The following is a 21,074-nucleotide window of genomic DNA, read 5'->3' as shown; positions in this document are numbered from 1 at the left end:
TAAACAAGAAGAATCCTACTACCAGTGTGTAAAGAGGAAAAGGAAAAAGGGGGAACACTCAGTGTTGTGTAAAATACCCCTCACACACCAACAGGCCCCTTGGTGTCATGCTTCATCATCGGGGTCTTCGCACCCCGCTAAAGGGATGCGGCACGCTGCGACCTGCGACTACGCGGGAGTGTTGACAAATTAGACTATGTGTGGTGTGTGTTGAGTGTAAGTGAAAGGGGGATAGATGTGAGTGGGAGGTGTGGTGAAAAATTTAAAAAGTACCTGGCTAGTGGGTAAAATGAAAAAAACGTTATTTTGTACCCCTGGCTGGTGCTGTTAAAAAAGTGTGCAAAGGAACGAGGTTTTTTTGTCTTAATTAGGGACAGAACCTCTGGTGTGCGTCGACATGTTTCGGTACTGGTGTACCTTCTTCAGGACGGGGCACAACTTCCCAACCCTACTCACGTTTTTCTAAGAAAAATCGGGGTTATTTTAATTTTTCTAAAAAGTGATAACACTCATTAAAGAGGGCTACAATGTGTCTACAGCGGTTCTTTGGATCATGTAATCACATGTCCTGAAAAAAAAGAAAAAACCATTAGGTTTGGTTACCGTATAGGAATGGCTCAGACAGGTGCAGTCACCTGGAGCCCCAAACAGTTAATTAAACCTGTAAAGGAAAAAGACATACAACGCACACAACATATAAGACACTTTTAGGGTTTTTTGTACTTATTTTCTTTGGACATACTCATGGTCTTTGCTGTCTATTGCCTCATGAGCAAGTCCTGAGCATCAAGGTTGAGCGAATTCAATCGACAAGCAAAAGACCTAAAAACCAAACTTATACAAAGGCAGTACCCCACCAGGACCATCGACAAAGCGATGTAACGCGCAAAAAACAATCACAGGGAGGCACTCATAGAAGAAAACCCCCAAGAAAAAGAAACAAACAAGAGGCCTATCTGTGTGACAACTTACTCTACCATATCAAACCAGGTATCAAAGGTCATCAATAAGCACTGGGGTATATTGAACTGTGGAGACCTAAATTTTGAGAAACCGATGCATGCACATCGGAGGGGCAAAAACATAAAGGACATCGTGGTACACACTAGACCACGGGAAAACCAGACTGCAAGACAAAATATGACTGGTATACAGGGTCACTTCCCGTGTGGAGATTGCAGTTGCTGTCACCGAACACAGAAAAGCGGAAACCTTACCTTCAGAAATGGCACAACATGGGAACAACGCCAATTTTCCAACTGCAACACAAAAACGTGGTCTACATAATAACTTGCCCATGTGGACTGGAATATGTAGGCATGACCACCCGACCCGTCAAAATAAGGAAAGGGGAACATAAAAGCAATATACGCTGCAAGAAAACGACAACCAAGATGGCATCACATTTTCTGTCACACCAGCATTGCATCAATGATCTACGCTGGACTATCATCGAACGACTACCCTCGGAAGCAGGCCTGTTCCAGAAGGAACAACGTTGGGTGTTCCGCCTGGGAACCCATATCACAGGACTAAATGATGATATACCGTGGAGCCAAATCACCTGATCACCCTCGGGATATAACAGGATCAACAACAACCTCCGGTTTAAATGTGAGCCTGGGAACCCATATCAGTGGCCAAAAAACGTTAATCATTGAGCCAATTGATGTACCACCCACTGTATAGATATCAGGGAGAAGTTGCCACCGAATTGAATATATCTAAATGACATCTCCCTCCAAACAGCTAATATAGTGCACCGAATCCCTGAAAAAACTAAACAAAAAACTAAACATTGAAAGGGACATGGACATTTCATGCTTAAACCAATGCCCCGTTTTTGTGAAGAGAACTGACTAGCAATCGGCACCCTGATGCATCCTTAATGATGATAAAATTTTGGTAAACTGAAAAACCAGGCACCCTTAGTGATCAGCGCTGCCAACAAAACACCACCGCGCATGCGCTGCCGACAATCAGCATCGCGCATGCTCGAAGAATGCGCGGAGAAACTACTTGTGCGCCTGCGCGCATGAGAGACAGCCGAGCGGCAGCTGCATTTAAGGGTTTTCTATCAGCGCGAGTCACAGCAATAGCCGGTGAGTGGCTGACAAGCGGAAAGTCCATATTTGGACATTCACAAACCCGGCAATGAACGAATGACAGAGGGTTACATGTTACATGTGGCTAGACCACATGCACAGAGGAGGCGGCAACATGGATATTTTCCTTACAAGGTCACTTGCCATTTCCGCTAATCAACCAATGGAAACACACCCAATCCTCCTTTATATACCGCCTAGCGCATCCGTATTTCATTCACGGCGGAGCAGCACAGGGTGGTAGAAGGAGGCCAATATAGGCGGATTTCGTGAGTATTTTTTCAAACAAAGTCCAGCCTGTCTAGGTGCATGGCGGAGTTAAACAGTGAGTAAAAGCAACAACACTGAATCCACTTCTCTATCCTCATAGATTGTGGATCCACCAACCTACCTTGATGCTCAGGACTTGCTCATGAGGCAATAGACAGCAAAGACCATGAGTATGTCCAAAGAAAATAAGTACAAAAAACCCTAAATGTGTCTTATATGTTGTGTGTGTTGTATGTCTTTTTCCTTTACAGGTTTAATTAACTGTTTGGGGCTCCAGGTGACTGCACCTGTCTGAGCCATTCCTATACGGTAACTAAACCTAATGGTTTTTTCTTTTTTTTCAGGACATGTGATTACATGATCCAAAGAACCACTGTAGGCACATTGTAGCCGTCTTTAATGAGTGTTATCACTTTTTAGAAAAATTAAAATAACCCCAATTTTTCTTAGAAAAACGTGAGTAGGGTTGGGAAGTTGTGCCCCGTCCTGAAGAAGGTACACCAGTACCGAAACATGTCGACGCACACCAGAGGTTCTGTCCCTAATTAAGACAAAAAAACCTCGTTCCTTTGCACACTTTTTTAACAGCACCAGTCAGGGGTACGAAATAAAGTTTTTTTCATTTTACCCACTAGCCAGGTACTTTTTAAATTTTTGACCACACCTCCCACTCACATCTATCCCCCTTTCACTTACACTCAACACACACCACACATAGTCTAATTTGTCAACGCTCCCGCGTAGTCGCAGGTCGCAGCGTGCCGCATCCCTTTAGCGGGGTGCGAAGACCCCGATGATGAAGCATGACACCAAGGGGCCTGTTGGTGTGTGAGGGGTATTTTACACAACACTGAGTGTTCCCCCTTTTTCCTTTTCCTCTTTACACACTGGTAGTAGGATTCTTCTTGTTTATTTATCAGTGCCCGTGGAGTAGGAATCCTACGTTGTACTCTACCTCCCTTCTTTGTTAAATATAGTTTCTAGGCAGCGCGCAGCTGCGGGAGTCTTTCCCTACAGACATACTATATCACACACATTGAAAGACACACACTTAGGTATAATAAAAGAAGCCAGCGGTCCCCTCAAAATGGAAGATGAACATGGCCTCACTTTTGCAGAGGACGAAATAGATAAAATTCTAGCAGACAGCAACCTTTTTGAGGGCCTATGCAATCAGGACACAGGCCCACAAACAAACGATTGGAATGAACTGTTGAACCTCAGACGTAACCAAATAAAAGCAGCCTTACATGGGCTGTTCATGACCCAGTACCTCCGTAACAAAATGGCACCACCTGGCCTGATTGTGAAAAACGAACCACTAATTTTCCAGCACGATATGATTTTCAAGAAAGAGTGGTCACTAATCTCTTGGCACTGCTCAAGAGACTGGTTAGTCCTTATAATTAAAACAGCTGCCAGGATCACACAGGAACTCAAAATTGAAATAAATAAAATTGAGGTCCAATTGAAAACATATATCTCACCAGAAGAGCTGAAAACCAGACTCGAGGAACTGAATCAACAGATGACCGACTTCGAGTTCAATCTGAAACAGAGCAAAACCGAAAAATTGACCAAAGATGTGGCAAAGTTCACTCCCGAAAGTGCATATCCGTACACAAAAGCGGATTATGTCTCGAAAAACAGCTACAGTGACGCGGACAGCGACACTTCAGATACTGGCTCGTCAGGTTCCAATTCGAGCGGAAACAAAGGAAACAGACAACGTAGAGGAGGATGGAGACAGAGGCGCCAACAGTTCCCTGGACAAAGAGGATGGCGGGGATACCAACCACCAAACCATTTCCAACAATTTATGGGTCCACCACAATTCAACCCCTTCCAGTTCGGACCAATGTGGAACCAGGAATACAGTGATGGTTATTACGGACAACAACAACCCTATGGAGGGCAACAACAACCTTTTTTAGGGGCACGCCAGAACACACGCGGGAAGAACCGGAAAGGGAACAATGTAGCGTGGGAAGACCAGGAACAGCCCAATGCCCGAACAACTCGGAGCATGACGGGATCACTTCCCAATCAACCATCAACCAGCAAGAGAGGGACTTAGTGGTGAACCTCACACCCATCACATTAACAGTGACGCAGAAGAATATCCTAAACAAAGGCTTGGGGTACGTACCCACTCAGAAACCGGATGTTTTCAAACTCAATGTGGAGCTACAAGACTTCTTCAGAAAACTGAAACTGCAGGCTTTTTTCAAGGATAAACCTTTGCCAGAAGAGAAGACAGACACGGGTCTGAGGTTAAAATCAACCTTCACCCCTCCCGACTCTAGTATCCCCGTAGAAATTCTAACCTTTGAGAAGGCAGTGGTCACAGAGGTCAACAAGCTGAACACACAAAGGAGAAACGTCTTCTACAATACAAGTGGAGAGGAACAGAAAGCCCTTCGAGAATTAACGGCCAACAGTGAGCTCGTCATTAAACCAGCAGACAAAGGGGGAGCAATAGTGTTACAAACCCTTGAGACATATGACAAAGAATGCCAACGTCTTTTGTCTGACGAACGGAACTATAAAATGTTGGAGAGTGACCCAACAGAAAGACTTCGAACTCGGATCGGTGGCATGGTGGAGGAAGGACTAGCCCATGACTGGCTCAGCAAGAAGGAAGCTGATTTCCTCCAACAACCCACCCCTAAGATACCATACTTTTATTGTATCCCCAAGATACATAAGAACATCGACAATCCACCAGGAAGACCAATTGTTTCTGGGATTGGGTCTATTCTGGAGCCTTTATCAAAATTCTCTGACGCTTTCCTCAGACCAATGGTACAAGCAACAAATACGTACCTGAAGGACACCAAGTCGGTCCTACAACTCCTGGAAGATAAAACATTTGATCCAACCACACAGCTCTTAGTAAGCCTCGACGTGGAGAGCTTATACACTAGCTTGCCCCATGAAGAGACACTAGAGATCATTGAAGAAGTACTCTTCAGCCATACTTGGAAATATCAGACACCAAGAAACCTGGTCTTAGAGTGTATCACCATGGCCCTGAAAGACAACTTCTTCCAGTACAAAGAGACACTATACCTACAAACCCACGGAACGAGCATGGGTAGTACTTTTGCTCCAAGCCTAGCGGGACTATACGTCCACCACCTAGAGGAACAAAAAATTCTACATGAAAGTAACCCTTACCGTTCCCAGATTGGCACCTGGAAACGGTACATAGATGACATTTTCATCATATGGAACGGTGACGTCAATAGCGCCACGAATTTTGTGACCTGGCTAAACAACCAGAACGAGTACCTGAAATTCACCAGCACCGTTTCAAATACATCGATGGTTTTTTTGGATCTGAATATTTACAGTGAGGACGGAAGGCTAAAAAGCACTACCCACTTTAAGCCCACCTCCAGGAATTGTCTGTTACGTTACGACAGTTTTCATCCCAGGCATCTAAGGGAAAATCTGCCGTATGGTCAATTTTTAAGACTACGGAGGAACTGCACAGAATTGACCGAATTCAATCGACAAGCAAAAGACCTAAAAACCAAACTTATACAAAGGCAGTACCCCACCAGGACCATCGACAAAGCGATGAAACGCGCAAAAAACAATCACAGGGAGGCACTCATAGAAGAAAACCCCCAAGAAAAAGAAACAAACAAGAGTCCTATCTGTGTGACAACTTACTCTACCATATCAAACCAGGTATCAAAGGTCATCAATAAGCACTGGGGTATATTGAACTGTGGAGACCTAAATTTTGAGAAACCGATGCATGCACATCGGAGGGGCAAAAACATAAAGGACATCGTGGTACACACTAGACCACGGGAAAACCAGACTGCAAGACAAAATATGACTGGTATACAGGGTCACTTCCCGTGTGGAGATTGCAGTTGCTGTCACCAAACCCAGAAAAGCAGAAACCTTACCTTCAGAAATGGCACAACATGGGAACAACGCCAATTTTCCAACTGCAACACAAAAAACGTGGTCTACATAATAACTTGCCCATGTGGACTGGAATATGTAGGCATGACCACCCGACCCGTCAAAATAAGGATAGGGGAACATAAAAGCAATATACGCTGCAAGAAAACGACAACCAAGATGGCATCACATTTTCTGTCACACCAGCATTGCATCAATGATCTACGCTGGACTATCATCGAACGACTACCCTTGGAAGCAGGCCTGTTCCAGAATGAACAACGTTGGGTGTTCCGCCTGGGAACCCATATCACAGGACTAAATGATGATATACCGTGGAGCCAAATCACCTGATCACCCTCGGGATATAACAGGATCAACAACAACCTCCGGTTTAAATGTGAGCCTGGGAACCCATATCAGTGGCCAAAAAACGTTAATCATTGAGCCAATTGATGTACCACCCACTGTATAGATATCAGGGAGAAGTTGCCACCGAATTGAATATATCTAAATGACATCTCCCTCCAAACAGCTAATATAGTGCACCGAATCCTTGAAAAAACTAAACAAAAAACTAAACATTGAAAGGGACATGGACATTTCATGCTTAAACCAATGCCCCGTTTTTGTGAAGAGAACTGACTAGCAATCGGCACCCTGATGCATCCTTAATGATGATAAAATTTTGGTAAACTGAAAAACCAGGCATCCTTAGTGATCAGCGCTGCCAACAAAACACCACCGCGCATGCGCTGCCGACAATCAGCATCGCGCATGCTCGAAGAATGCGCGGAGAAACTACTGGTGCGCATGCGCGCATGAGAGACAGCCGAGCGGCAGCTGCATTTAAGGGTTTTCTACCAGCGCGAGTCACAGCAATAGCCGGTGAGTGGCTGACAAGCAGAAAGTCCATATTTGGACATTCACAAACCCGGCAATGAACGAATGACAGAGGGTTACATGTTACATGTGGCTAGACCACATGCACAGAGGAGGCGGCAACATGGATATTTTCCTTACAAGGTCACTTGCCATTTCCGCTAATCAACCAATGGAAGCACACCCAATCCTCCTTTATATACCGCCTAGCGCATCCGTATTTCATTCACGGCGGAGCAGCACAGGGTGGTAGAAGGAGGCCAATATAGGCGGATTTCGTGAGTATTTTTTCAAACAAAGTCCAGCCTGTCTAGGTGCATGGCGGAGTTAAACAGTGAGTAAAAGCAACAACACTGAATCCACTTCTCTATCCTCATAGATTGTGGATCCACCTACCTACCTTGATGCTCAGGACTTGCTCATGAGGCAATAGACAGCAAAGACCATGAGTATGTCCAGAGAAAATAAGTACAAAAAACCCTAAATATGTCTTATATGTTGTGTGTGTTGTATGTCTTTTTCCTTTACAGGTTTAATTAACTGTTTGGGGCTCCAGGTGACTGCACCTGTCTGAGCCATTCCTATACGGTAACCAAACCTAAAGGTTTTTTCTTTTTTTTCAGGACATGTGATTACATGATCCAAAGAACCGCTGTAGGCACATTGTAGCCGTCTTTAATGAGTGTTATCACTTTTTAGAAAAATTAAAATAACCCCGATTTTTCTTAGAAAAACGTGGGTAGGGTTGAGAAGTTGTGCCCCGTCCTGAAGAAGGTACACCAGTACCGAAACATGTCGACGCACACCAGAGGTTCTGTCCCTAATTAAGACAAAAAAACCTCGTTCCTTTGCACACTTTTTTAACAGCACCAGCCAGGGGTACGAAATAAAGTTTTTTTCATTTTACCCACTAGCCAGGTACTTTTTAAATTTTTCACCACACCTCCCACTCACATCTATACCCCTTTCACTTACACTCAACACACACCACACATAGTCTAATTTGTCAACGCTCCCGCGTAGTCGCAGGTCGCAGCGTGCCGCATCCCTTTAGCGGGGTGCGAAGACCCCGATGATGAAGCATGACGCCAAGGGGCCTGTTGGTGTGTGAGGGGTATTTTACACAACACTGAGTGTTCCCCCTTTTTCCTTTTCCTCTTTACACACTGGTAGTAGGATTCTTCTTGTTTATTTATCAGTGCCCGTGGAGTAGGAATCCTACGTTGTACTCTACCTCCCTTCTTTGTTAAATATAAGGTGACAGTGATGAACCAGAGGGTGACAGTGGTGAACCAGAGGGTGGCAGTGGTGAACCAGATGGTGCTGAGATGAACCAGAGGGAGGCAGTGGTGAACCAGAGGGTGGCAGTGGTGAACAAGAGGGTGGAAGTGATGAAACAGAGGGTGGCAGTGATGACCAGAGGGTGGCAGGGGTGAACCAGAGGGTGCTGTGATGAACCAGAGGGTGGCAGTGATGAGCAAAAGGGTGTCAGTGGTGAAAAAGAGGGTGGCAGTGATGAACCAGAGGGTGGCAGTGATGATCCAGAGGGTGGCAGTGGTGAACCCGAGGGTGACAGTGATGAACTAGAGGGTGGCAGTGGTGAACCAGAGGGTGATGTGATGAGCCAGAGGGTGGCAGTGATTAACCAGAGGGTGGCAGTGGTGAACCAGAGGGAGCTGTGATGAAACAGAGGGTGGCAGTGATGAACCAGATGGTGGCAGTGCTGAACAGCAGAGACACGCCCATCTCTGCTGGCCACGCCCCCCTCACATATATAAATAGAGCGCGCTGACCACTAGCGCTGCCCTATTGACAGAGTCACTCCTGAGGCGAAAAGCCGGGAGATCAGAAACAGAAACTATTGTTTTTTTAATCTTGTATGCTGTGATTTTAAAACCGCTTTGTACATTGCTCTGACCCTGAAACCCACCCAGCTTCGCCGATCAGCTGATTTACTTGCTGTACTCAGCAAAAACGCTCGTTTTCTCCGCCGCCATTACCACGAGCGAGGGAGCCTAGAGACACGCCCATCTCTGCTGGCCACACCCCCCTCCGACGCCCGAGCTCCCACTATAAAAGCATGAGTCTATGCCGGAGGCGCAGCGGACGGGCGCAGCGGGCGCGCCGTCTCCGCGCCGAAGCCGCGCCAAAGGGGTGCCAGTCTGCGCCAGTCCGCGCCGGACCGGCGCCCAGCGCTCACATTCCTGACCACCCATCACTCCATCTTAGTAAGTTACTGAAATACTCTTCCTCCGATTTGTTAGACATTAAAAACACCATGTTTCGGCTGGATTGCCCACACTTCAACTTAGAAGAGTATTCTAATGTGACTCATACAGCCTGCCCAAACTGCAATTTTAAATTCAACCGCGCCCTTACTCAGATACCACTAATTCCAGGGGCACCTTGTAATGAGGCCACACGCATCAAATGCTGGTGAACGCTAGATCTATGTGTAAACACAGAGAAGATGTGGCTGAATTAATATCAGCACACAGACTAGATATTCTGTTTATAACAGAGACATGGGCTGACTTGGCCTCCGACCCTGATCTTGTGATAGCTGTCCCGGAGGGCTACTATATCGTCAGACAAGATAGACCGGCAGGGAAAAAAGGGGGCGGCCTTGCCATAATTTTACGGCTAGACTTAGCAGTAAAAACCGGAACTTCAGATAACATTCCTGCAGAAACACTATCCTTTTCTATCACTCTATCCCCCACCCAAATGTTCAATGGAGTTCTGCTCTATCGTCCCCCAGCGGCCCGAGCGCCTTTTCTCCAATCTATTAGTACTTTATTGGAAACAGTGCCAGAAGCCTCCGACTTTACAATACTTGGAGATTTTAACTTTCATTTAGAAAATACATCAGACAAAGATACACTGAGCCTTATTGAGGATTTCAAGGCCGTTGGCCTAAATCAGCTAGTTACCTCACCCACGCACAAAGCTGGTCACGTCCTTGACGGATTATTCACGAACAATCCGGCCATCACCTCCCCTACTGTTACCCCTATTGTATGGTCAGATCATGCAGTGGTGGTCTTCTATGCCTGTGTCAAAAAACACAAAAGTCAACACTCGGCAAAAAAGCAACATAGGTCCTGCAGGGACTGGAAAAACATAGATATGAATACTTTATCTGAGAAACTGGAAAATAATAAACCAGCCAAGGTATCAGACCCTCAACTAGCAGCAAATAACTACAACCAATGGCTCACAGACACCTTTAATCAAGTAGCGCCTCTAAAGAGAGTGCGCTCAAATCGCGTAACCCCATCAGCCCCTTGGTTCTCTGAACAGTTAAGATTGGAAAGACAGAAATGCCGCAATCTAGAAAGGTGCTGGCGAGCTAAGTATGACAACAACGACAAAGAAAGATACAAACAAGCGCTATCAGGCTACAGGAAGATGCTAAGACTGGAAAAAAGCAAATATTTCTGTGAACAGATAGAAAAAGCACAGAACTCTAGTAAGCAACTTTATCAGGTAGTGGCTACACTAACAACTATACCAGCAGCCAATACTACTGAGACTACTCAAGACTTCTGTAATCAAATGGCTGACTTTTTCAGAACCAAGGTCGCAGAAATCTTTGACAAATTCAATAACAACACAACCGGGGAACCATCAGATAGCATTAAGGACACACAACCCACATCCTCCTCTCTGAATGAATTCATCCCTCCATCACTGTCAGAAATAAAAGATCTCATTAAAACAACAATGTCGGGTTCCCCTATAGATCCTTGCCCACCGACCATCATCAAATCAACATCTGATGTAGTAGCTCCAATCCTGGAGAACATCTGCAGTACCGTCTGTGAATCAGGAAATTATCCTCAAAGATGGAAAACTGCTATAATAAAGCCACTTCTAAAGAAACCCACCCTCAACACCTTGGAACTAAAAAGTTATCGCCCTATAGCAGCCCTTCCTTTTCCATCTAAAATACTTGAAAAAGTTATAAACAAACAGCTGGCTAGCTACATTGATCACAACAACTTGTTAGATAACACTCAGTTCGGGTTTAGGAGAGGACATGGAACGGAAACGGCGCTCATCAAGGCTTCTGAAGAGATCAGACAGATCATGGACCAGGGTGGCACGGCTGTTCTGATCTTACTCGATCTCTCAGCGGCCTTTGACACGGTCGATCATAACATCCTGATCGACCGTGTCACAGCCATGGGCATACAGGGCAAGGCTAAGGAGCTCCTGGCTTCTTTCCTGGCTAACAGAGAAAAGTCGGTAAAGATGGGGAACTTCTATTCACCTACGTTTGTGCTGCCTTGCGGAGTCCCCCAGGGATCCTCGCTGAGTCCGACACTCTTTAACATCTACGTGTCGGACTTGGCGAGGGTCATTAAAACCAATGGAATGGGAGTGACTTTGTACGCCGACGACACTCAGTTGGTGTTAGCATTGCATAAAAACGGGATCGAAGTGGCAGCCAACTTTCAGACGGACATGAGAGGAATCAGTCACTGGATGGGCAGAAATTGTCTAAAACTAAATACCGATAACACCGAGGTAATGGTATTTGGAGACCTAAAACCAACTTGGTCCCCAATTTGGTGGCCACCGGAAATGGGCAATCCACCCACCCCAGTTTCAAAGGTCAGAAACCTAGGAGTGTTGTTTGACAACAAACTAAGTTTCACCAATCATGCCAATGCAGTAGTCTCCTCTTCCTTTTTCACGCTACGAAAAGTGAAAAAGCTGCCACCTTACCTTCCCCTGTCTGCAGGGAAAACCCTTATGTCCTCCTTGGCGTTATCCAAGGTGGACTACTGTATTGGGCTTCTGCTGAATGCTCAGGAGCAGGTCTTTAAAAAGTTACAAATGGTGCAGAATGCCGCTGCACGAATTTTGACCAAAACTCCCAAGTTTGCATCTATCTCCTCCGTTGTCTACCAACTACACTGGCTCCCAGTAAAAAAAAGAACCAAATTCAAGGCTTTGTGTATTATATACAAGGCACTGAATAGCCAAGGACCTGACTTTTTTAGGGAATCACTGCAGCTGTATGTCCCCAAGAGAGCGTTAAGATCTGCCTAATCCGCATCCCTATGCATTCAACGGGTGAGAACAGTTACTTGGGGAGACAGACGCTTCTTGGTGGCCGCCTCGAAGCTCTGGAACACCTTGCCCCATCATATAAAAAGCAGCTCTTCATTGATGATTTTCAGAAAGCAAATAAAGACCTGGCTATTCATTCAATAATGCACAGGAGGTGCCTCTCTGTCTGCTCAGCGCCGAGACACCATTCGTGGTATTTGTATGCGCTTTATAAATTTATAAAATAAATAAATAAAATAAATAAACCAGAGGGTGCTCTGATGAACCAGAGGATGGCAGTGATCAACCAGAGGGTGGCAGTGGTGAACCACAGGGTGGCAGTGGTGAACCAGAGGTTGGCAGTGGTGAACCAGAGGGTGGCAGTGATGAACCAGAGGGTGACAGTGATGAACCAGAGGGAGGAAGCGATGAACCAGAGGGTGGCATTGGTGAACCAGAGGGTGCTGTGCTGAACCAGAGGGTGGCAGTGATGAACCAGAGGGTGACAGTGATGAACCAGAGGGTGGCAGTGGTGAACCAGAGGGTGCTATGATGAACCAGAGGGTGGCAGTGATGAACCAGAGGGTGACAGTGATGAACCAGAGGGTGACAGTGGTGAACCAGAGGGTGGCAGTGGTGAACCAGAGGGTGGTAGTGATTAACCAGCCAGAGGGTGGCAGTGGTGTACCAGAGGGTAGCAGTGATGAACCAGAGGGTGGCAGTGATGAACCAGAGGGTGGCGCTGCTAAACTGCCCGGGAGCCCTGTTGGTGTGAGCCCCCGCGCTGCTGAGCTGCCCAGGGGTTGTGAGCCCATGCGCTACTGAACTGCTCTGGGGCCTAGTGGGTGTGAGCCTCTGTGCTGCTGAACTGCCCCGGAGCCCTCTCAGTGTGAAAATCATTCACGCTCAATTGCCTGGGAGCCCTCTGGGTGTGAGCACACATTGTGCTAAGTGTCCCCCTGCCCCCAGTACATATATGAATGAATGAATGAAATGGCATTTGTATTGCGCAGCTATGCCCAATGTGCGTCAAGGCGCCTAAATCAAATATCAGACTGTCAGAGTCAGAAACATAATATACAAAATATACCCATACCGCACAGCACCATTATGCTCTTGCACCATGAAGTCTAGTGCCTGGATGCTCCTGATCCTTGTAGGTGGTACCACCGTCTGGTGCAGTCAAAATGTAAAGTCATAACTTGCTGCACAGCACCAAAAAACATGTGTCCCCCCTGGCACCAGTATGCACATGTACCAGGCGTGGAGCACCCGCATGCCAATGCACCCTACTGCCCAGCGCCAGCATATGCCTGTACGGGCAGTTTAGTATTAGATGAGACATTGTCCAGCAGCAGCAGCTGCATGTGCCTGAACCCACTGAGCAGGGCCAGAATGGCTTTGTACCAACATGCGCAGCAGAGCTATCTTGGACATCTGAAGGATTCTGGGGTCCTGTGCCAAACGTATTTTTGCATCCATGAGTTTCCCGAGCGCCATGCCCGTGTTGCTCCTGTGACGAGGAGGCTGCTTTCTCCTAATCTGCTGCTCTGGTCGGTCTCTGACCCTTTATAAACAAGATGCATGTGAACTCGCATAGAAGCCCCGCCCGTTTGGCCCCGTCCATCACACACTAGCGATATGAAACATCTTCCCGCCCATCCTCACTATAATGGCCAGCTCACTCAAGGGACCTCGGTGCCTTTTGGCGCGCTGGCAAAGTTACAGGCACACGTGCTCACATATTTGTGCAAATGGCACAAAAATCCGCGAGTTCACGGGAAAATTCGCAAACTCGCAGATATTTTTTGCCATTTTGCACGAATTCGCGGAGCGCAAATTCACTAATTTTGCCCATACTTAGTCAATGTAGATTGGTATAGAAAAAGGTCGGGGTTCAGGCTCCTTTTTTGCAAAATATTTTTTGAACTCGATCTTTCTCATTGTCTCATGAAACTCTGTTCTACATTTAAGGCATCAATGCTTATGTTCTGCCAAACCCTGAAGGGGCACTGTGTTTTGCAGACATTTCTCAAGGTCTTAACCACAAAATGGATTCCCAAGAATTGTTTTTTAAATGCCCTCTGATCTTTTTGACCTCTTTAGTCATAATCTGGCATGTTTTATATCTGCACTTTGGTCACTCCCTTTTAATCTCTGCATTGTCAACCATATAAGAAATGTGTCATTGTTCTCAAAGGTACTGCCATTACTTTACATAATTTATGTACTAAACTTAATTTTGTTTTTGAATACACAAAGCTGCCCATCATGTCCACATGTCAAAATGGCTATACTTTCAATTAAGCTTTTTTGCTGCCTTTCCAGTTCAAAGGTGGAAAAACACCAAACCACCCAGTATGCCACAAAATGTAGATATTCTTTCAAAAGAGGTATGCCCATGCCACCTTTTTCCCCCTTCTTTGCGTGATATATATCTTTTCATCATGCCCCATATTTGTATCTGACCTGGCACACTCACCCATTGCATTTCAATTTCCATTACTATTGCCTTGCTCTCACTTCTAGTTGTACAGTTCACAACTATGTATCAAAGTGACATGGGTTTGTGCATAAAGGGAAAATGCTAATGTGGACTGCTGAAAATGCAGAGGTCTCATATAAGCCAGACCTGAGAAGAATTTCCACAGTGTAGAGGTATGGTGTTCCACAGAGAGTAGGGTCAGAATCTTGGATCGAGATCCACACAAAACAATCGAAAAACAATGAATTTGGATTTTATTTCCATTCTATACCCTATGAAGGGGAGTAGGCGGAAGATAATTGTTGGAACTGCACATGACCCATCTGGATAGTGAAGATAGTTACTGAAATGCTTTTTTTAGTTTGGCACCAGAGAGCTGGACTAGAAAGATGACCATATTGTAAAGTCGGGTGGCATCATTCATTACAATCATCTGTCTAGCAGCGATAAACTGGAATATTTTGAATAAGAAGCATGAACTACGGTGTCGGTAAACTCTATAGTTGCCTATGGCCAAGCGCTGAGAAACTTGGAGATCTCCTTCAACAGGTTGGGACTGAATGAGTGGGGTTCTGAATCTCTGACTGCCTGGTAGGCTGTATTCCACTTCCAAGCTGAGCACTGGGACGGCATCAGAGATTAGACCTGAGGCCCAACCTTAGTGTTTGATGGGTTTTGTCGGGTGCTCTGCCACCCTGGGATGGGCTTGTTCATTAGAGGTTCTGCCAAGTTGGGCAGACTGACTCAGGAGGTAGGCTTTGTAATAGTATGCCATTTGGGGACATTATTGGTTGCAACAATACCTCTGCCAGATATGAGAGACCGCACATGGGGGTTTGGGTGGACAGCAGAGAAGAGCCTTCCCCACCCACAAAGGACTTTACATGCAAGGCACAAAATAAAAGGCCCTGCTCCATCAGGGGCTGAAGACTCCACCAGGGCAACAAATTCAACGTTAAAAAATCTAAAATAGCCCACCTAAATGTCGTATTTTTGGGATTTGAGTTATCAAGTGAATGGAAATTCCTAGCAGCTACCTTTTTAGAAAAGTGTGCAGGGCTCCAAACTCCAAAAACTCAGAAAAATGTACAATCCATTTTAGGAGAACATACATTTTGAATTACGCAGAATAAGTAAAACCTTTCTATGACTTAATCAGACCTGATTTTTCAGTCCATCATTGGACACAGGAACGCACAGAAATCCTTTGTTCATTACAAGCTAACATGATAGCTTTTAAGCACTTACACACATGTGTAAACACTACAAATTTGGTGATCCGTGTAGTGGCGGGTCAATCCAGGTATACTTACCTAACCTTCAATGAAAGTAAAACTGTACCCATTGCATACAAATCTCGTCTGTACACAAATGCTGAGATGTGCTTTGCATCCACCAAAAAGATTCAAACAGCAGTACAGACTGCTGTAGTGACGGAAAGATCACTGGTGCAGGGAAAACAAATAATTGTTGTGACTCAAGTACTGACCTTGGAGGTGGTTACACAAGCTGGCATTCCGAACGCAAAAGCATTACATCCAGGATGGATACTGTAATAGATGTAGACTACAATTTTTATGCCACATTAAAAACACAAGCATTTATGCAGTATGAACAAGAATATCATCTTCCGAATGAAATAATGCCCCTAGATCAGTATAAATATAATCATTTACACTGATGGATCCGCCTAGCCTGCCATTGGAAGTCAACAGCTATAGAACAAGTTCCGTCCTAGTAATACACAGACACAATCTCTAGGAGATTGCACAGCTTTGCTGGAAGAACTAAAAGCCCTACTACTGACACTAAAAAACATGGATCAAGAATTCTGCACACTTATTGTGTGCAATTCATTTCATTGTATCCAGTCCTACAATGAATATCTTCACTACTGAGGTCAGAATGGTTTAAGAGACTCATAAGGTTGGACAATGAAGCAAAAACTGTTTTGGGAAACAGGGACAGAGCTGAAAAAGGACGTGCTGCGGACTAATGTGATTCAAATGCTGAGTCAACAAATTGTTGGTGTCAGCCGCGGTCCGGACCCATAAAACTGTAACTGTGACCCATCGGAGCTTTTATAATTTACATGAAGCAGGCATTCACATTTGCATGTATAGATCTGCCTGAGCTGCTCCACTATCAAGATTGCGAGGGGGGGATGGAATATACGCAACCTTCCAGGAGAGAATGCTGTGAATATCATATTCAAATGTTCATCTCATTCCGGCAATTAAAGTACCCTGTAGGTAAATCAGTGTGCGGACTGCGACTAGGGTCTCCTGCCAGGAAGTCCAATAATCATCTGATAGATAATAATTGGATGAAATAGGAGCTCAGCTTGTCAATACCCCAACTAGTGATGTGTGGCTAATGGCCAGTCGTTTCTGCCTTTCAGTCCAGAAACATACAGCAAATGGCAGATACTGAGTCACATATGGGTGGCTAGGGCACACAGAGCCTGCACATACAAGAATAACCCAAGGAGGGAAAAATCTCTATTAAGGTAATGCAGCAAAACAGCAGTCTCTCCTTTATTGACTATAAAATTGAATTCTTCTCATCCAAAATGGAGCTCATGTAATCCAAAATGGACAATCACGGTCACTGCCTGACAACGACTGAATAGTGAATTTCTGTCATTGAAAAGTCAGCATATAGGAATAACCAGGAAGTTTTTATAATAGGAAAAAAGTCCTGTCTGGAGCTAAATCAAAGAATGAATCCCTGGAAGCTAGCTCCAGGTCAATTATCCTTCACATACTTTGTACCTGAGTACACAAATATTGGCAGACTTCAGGACTTTGCTTTTACCCTGCTGTCAATGATGTTTATTGTTGACAGTTTCTCCCATTTGCTTGAAGTAGATTGCATGCTCGCTCCCATGCACTGCGGCCACCCCCTGGCACATTTTTGTGTCCCATAATTGCTTACCTTCTTGATTTTACAGACAAGGACACTGTCCTCTGACTGGCAAGAGAGAAAATAGATTCAAACTATAGCAGCTCATCGCTCCAGTGTCTCCTGGACTTCACTTTGGCAGTACAGGAAGTCGGGAATACATTCCACTCAAAAAGAAACTGCAAAAGGGTGGCATCAATTACTCTGTGTTTTGCTAAATCTGTCAATAAATTAATCAATCAATCAATCAGGGGCTTTGTAGAGCGCACTACTCACCCGCGAGGGTCTCAAGGCGCTGAGAAGGGGGAAGTGAGCATCTCCATTAGGGTCATTCAAAGATCCAGGTCTTGAAGTCCCTTCTAAATTGGTGCAGTGATGGGCTCCGTCGGAGTTGAAGGGGCAGTTTGTTCCAGGTCTTGGCTGTGAGGTAGGAGAAGGATCTTCCACCAGCTCCTGTCCTCTAGAATCGAGGGACGGTGGCTAGGACGAGGTCGGCTGAGCAGAGGTTTCTCTTGGTGGCGTGGAAGGAGATCCTGTCATGGTGGTATTTGGATCCAGTGTTGTGGAGCATTAGTAGGCATGTGTGAGCAGCTTTAAGATTATCCTTTTTCGATGGTGAGCTAGTGGAGGTCGCGGAGGTGTTGGGTGATGTGGTCCTGTCATGCGATATCAAGGGAAAGTCTACCTGCAGCGTTCTGGACTGTCTGGAGTTTGCAAAAGGAGGTTTTTATTGATTCTGGGTAAGCATGGGTGGAAAATCCGTTCCGTTCGCGGATTTTGCGGATTTTTGGTAAATTTGCAATCCGGGAGATTCGCGAATTTCCCGCAAAATCCGAGAGCTGAACGGATTGGGTCAAAAGTTCAAGCTGACTTTTGTAACTCTTTTAGAATGGCTCTGGCAAGCTGCCAGAGCCATTCTAAAATAGTTACAAAAGTCAGCTTCAACAGGAAGCTCTAATGGATAAAGTAAAGCAGGTGCTGCTCAAATTTAGTTACACAATCATTAATCACCCCAAACTTGGGGTGATTAATGATTGTGTAACTTAATTTGACCTTCAACTCGAGCACCTGCTTTACTTTATCTATTAGTGCTTCCTGTTGAAGCTATTTGTAGCTATTTTAGAATGGCGCTGGCAGCTTGCCGGCGCCATTCTAAGTGGGGCTGAGGGCAGAAGGGCACAAAAGTGGGACAGAGGGCAGAAGGGGACAAAAAATGAGTGGGGCAGAGGTCAGAAGGGCACAAAAAACGAGTGGAACAGAGGGCAGATGGGCATAAAAAACGAGAGGGTGGCAGTGATTAGCCAGGCAAAAAAAAAAACCAGCGAACACGCAAAGCGCCCCGCGAACCCGCGCGAACACGCAAAGTGCCCCGTGAACACGCAAAAATAAAAAATCCGCAAATTCGCACGAATTCGCGAATTTTGCGGATTGCGAATTCACAAATCCGCAAATTCGCAGATTGCGAATTCGCAAAATTCGCCCATGCTTAATTCTGGGATAGAGGGAGTTGCTGTAATCCAGTCTGCTGGTAATGAGTGCTTGGATGTTGGTTTTCCTGAAGTCAGAGGGGATCCACTTGAATGTCTTGAGAAGTATATGAAGGGTGTTGAAGCATGTGGAGGATACAGCATTATCTGGCGGTTCATGGTGAGTGAAGACTCAAGTATGATGCAGAGGTTACAAGCGTAGTCTGTTGGGTAGATGGATGTCCGAAGACTGTCACTCCAGTATACACAACATGTTTTCACCAGACACTAGCAGGACTCTCCTTTCCTGAAAATGGAAGCGCTGCTGAAATATTCACTCAGATCAGCCAGCCCTTCCGGTATAACGAACTTAAGCAACATTGAATAATGGGAATCTGATCCATATCTAATGTGACCCTTAACACCTAAATGTATGCACTCTTTTTCAATATGACATTGTCTTATAAGATTATCGGTGACTGCACCATATACTTTGTTCTCCAGAATGAAATGACATAGAATTTGCTTCATTAATGGGTACAGGCTCCTGTAAATACCATAATACAGTTATCTTGAAGGTGCCACTGAACATGTATGTAAGTCTATCCCCTAGATATGCCACACATATTGTGTCCTCCTGACCACCCATGCTTTCTTGCAGAGGGCTTAATATGGTGTACATGGTGCTCTCCATTTGAAATAAAATGTTTTACTCTAATGCATTGATAATACGTCATGAAGAACCTCTAGTCCCTGGAGCTAAATTCATGTTGTAATGTTTGTGTGGGTGGTGGTCAGCCATTGGCATAATTGGGTTGCAGGTGTGGGGAGAGAGTGGGTTTCAGTGTACTCTTTTCTTGTTAACTATTCAATGCAGACATTGTCTGATAAGATTATCGGTGACTGCACCATATACTTTGTTCTCCAGAATGAAATGACATAGGATTCGCTTCACTGATGGGTACAGGTTCCTGTAAATACCATAATACAGTTATCTTGAAAGTGCCACTGAACATGTATGTAAGTCTATTCCCTAGGTATGCCACATATATTGTGTCCTCCTGACCACCCATGCTCTTTTGCAGAGGGCTTAATTTGGTGTACATGGTGCTCTCCATTTGAAATAAAAATGGTTTACTCTATTGCATTGATAATACATCATGAAGAACCTCTATTCCCTGTAGTTAAATTCATGTTGAAATGTTATGTTGTGTGTGTGGTGGTCAGCCATTGGCATAATTGGTTTGCAGGTGTGGGGAGAGAGTGAGTTTCATGGTACTCCTTTCTGGTTATCTACTCAATGCACATGCATCTCTACACATACACATCAAAATAGAGCATAGCAGCTACATAAGGTCGGGACCTTCCCAAAGAACGTTATGTACGATACATTGAACCATACCTTCTCTGAAAAGATAGTCGCTAAATTTGCTTGCTTCCTCACTTGGAATATTGGGGGCTTAAATAACCTCCATAAAAACGGACAGGTGATACCATACCTCAATAGACAAAGCACTGGGTTGCCCTACTGCAAGAATATGTCTCACCAAAACAGCGGCAGCTGCAGTAAATGGATGCTGGGCCTCATTCACTCAAGTATCATCATTTTTATCCTATTTGTGATCATTCATGATTATCATTATTCCTGATCATTCTAATTAAGAGGGCTACCCCTTTTCACCCTACTCATTCAATGCCAGACTATTAGGGGTGATTTTATTTAAATACACATTAAACACAAACCACATAATGCTTGCAATTACATATTGCCCAGATGTAGATGGCCCAAACTTTTATGTAGAGGTATAGAACACTACCGCCTCGGACAATAATATGGGGAAGACTTTGATACTGCATTAAACCCCAAACTAGACTGGTTTTGTATAATTTAGAGGTACACGAGTGCTACTGAAGTGTTATGATTTGTAATGTACCCCAATATAGGCATGGATAGTCACCTAACCTTTCACCTACATT

This window comes from Lissotriton vulgaris, chromosome 6 (genome assembly GCF_964263255.1).
Source record: "Lissotriton vulgaris chromosome 6, aLisVul1.2, whole genome shotgun sequence".
Taxonomy (NCBI): domain Eukaryota; kingdom Metazoa; phylum Chordata; class Amphibia; order Caudata; family Salamandridae; genus Lissotriton; species Lissotriton vulgaris.
This window is presented reverse-complemented; position numbering follows the sequence as displayed.